Source organism: Chlamydotis macqueenii, unplaced genomic scaffold, assembly GCF_036417535.1.
Source record: "Chlamydotis macqueenii isolate bChlMac1 unplaced genomic scaffold, bChlMac1.mat HAP1_SCAFFOLD_47, whole genome shotgun sequence".
Taxonomy (NCBI): domain Eukaryota; kingdom Metazoa; phylum Chordata; class Aves; order Otidiformes; family Otididae; genus Chlamydotis; species Chlamydotis macqueenii.
Window position 1 is genome coordinate 24,521 of NW_028239217.1, and position 1,467 is coordinate 25,987.

A 1,467-nucleotide genomic window follows, 5' to 3' on the forward strand; every position below is an offset into this window, starting at 1 on the left:
TTGTGGAGTCCGTTTTCCGCACGTCAGGAGGAACCGGCCGTGGCTCGTCCGGCTGAACACCCAGGCCCGGAGCGGTGGGGGGCTGCTGCCACCTGGTGACGGAAAGCGGGAACTGCAGCTCGGGAGTCGCGCATGCGCAGTGCTCTGCCCTTCTCCCGGCAGGCACTGTGTTCGGCCTTCGGACTGCGCATGCGGCCGGGAGCAGCATGGCGGTGTGCGGCCGGCGGGTCCCGGCGGCGGTGACGGGTGAGTACCGAGGGCACCCGTGAGGTGAGCGAGCCCCTTTCGTGGCTGCAGCGCTGTCTCCTGCCCGCCCGGGGAGCCTCAAGCCGCCCGCTCGGAGCCGAGCCGGGCGAGGGCAGCCCCGGGGAGTGACCCGAGAGCAGAGAGAAGGGAAGAGGGGCAGGAGGGGGCCCCCCCTCCCGGGCGGAGACGCCGGGCACCTCCCCAGCTCGCCAGAGCTCCCCCCGAGCCTCCCCCGGCCCCGTGCAGCTGCCCGCCGCTCCGGCGCGTCCCCTGAAGCCTGTCCCGTAGCACCGGGCCACGCCCTGCCCTGAAGGCTGCGAGGGGGGACCTCAGTGTATCTGGAGAATCCCCTGCGGCAGCAGGCGCTCCGGCCAGGGGCCGCGTGCGGTAATAACGGTCGCTGCTTCTTCTTTCCCTCTCCCAGAGGCCGTGGCTGTCCGTTCCTCCCCTGGGAACGCTGTTGACTGCACTCGCCTCAGGCTTGTGTGGGCTGTCTCTGCCTGGCCGCGCTCTCCTGGCGGTGCGGGAGCGAAAATGAACGGATGGAGCGCTTACTGCCTGTGGAGAGGAGCTGCTGCAGCTGAAGCTGGAGAGGCCACAGAAAGGTAGAGAAGAAGAAACCAAAGGCCGGCCAGCCAGCAGCTGCCTCCCGCTGCAGGCCAGAGAGAGCCTAGCCTGCCTCTCCGGGTGAGGAAGGATCCCTCTTTGTACTCTTCAGCAGGCCAGACCGCCAGTGCGCACTGCACAGTCTGTACGTGGAACCTGAAGCACGGTACGGCCACATAGCGCGCGAGCGAGCGTGGGTGGCTACGTGTCTAGGAAGCTTTTTGTCTAAGAGCTGTAGGACACCCACGTATTCTCTTAGGTGGAGGACAGCCAAGTGGTCGGAGTTACAGAAGAGGAGAGAAGCAGAAAGCAGCATCTGACCTGTCAGATTCTCCCAGCAGTGCCGGGAGTGAGAGCTGTGGTGAGTCCCCGGCCCCTGGGGCTCTGCCTCCTCTCTTGTGCGTCCCTGTCCTTCCCTGCCGCTCCCGTGACCCCTACCTTTCCCAAGCTGCTGTGATTTGTTGTTGTTGTTATTGTTTCCTTCTGCCTCTCCTCTTCTGTCTGTTCTTGTATGCTCTTCCCCCTTTCTCTCTCCCTTTAAATCTCTTGTTCTACCGCTTCCTTTTGTTTTGTATCCCTGCACTTTTGTTCTGCTCCCTTTCCTTCCTTTGTTTG

At 64.1% G+C, this 1,467-nt stretch overlaps 1 long non-coding RNA gene across 1 annotated transcript; it reads left to right on the forward strand.

Annotated features, from left to right (window-relative positions):
* Positions 1-400: 400 nt before the first annotated feature.
* LOC147596018 (uncharacterized) lies at positions 401-904 on the forward strand. The gene is made up of 2 exons (XR_015261657.1): positions 401-578; positions 671-904. It is a non-coding gene; the product is annotated as an uncharacterized LOC147596018 (long non-coding RNA).
* The last annotated feature ends 563 nt before the right edge of the window (positions 905-1,467 follow it).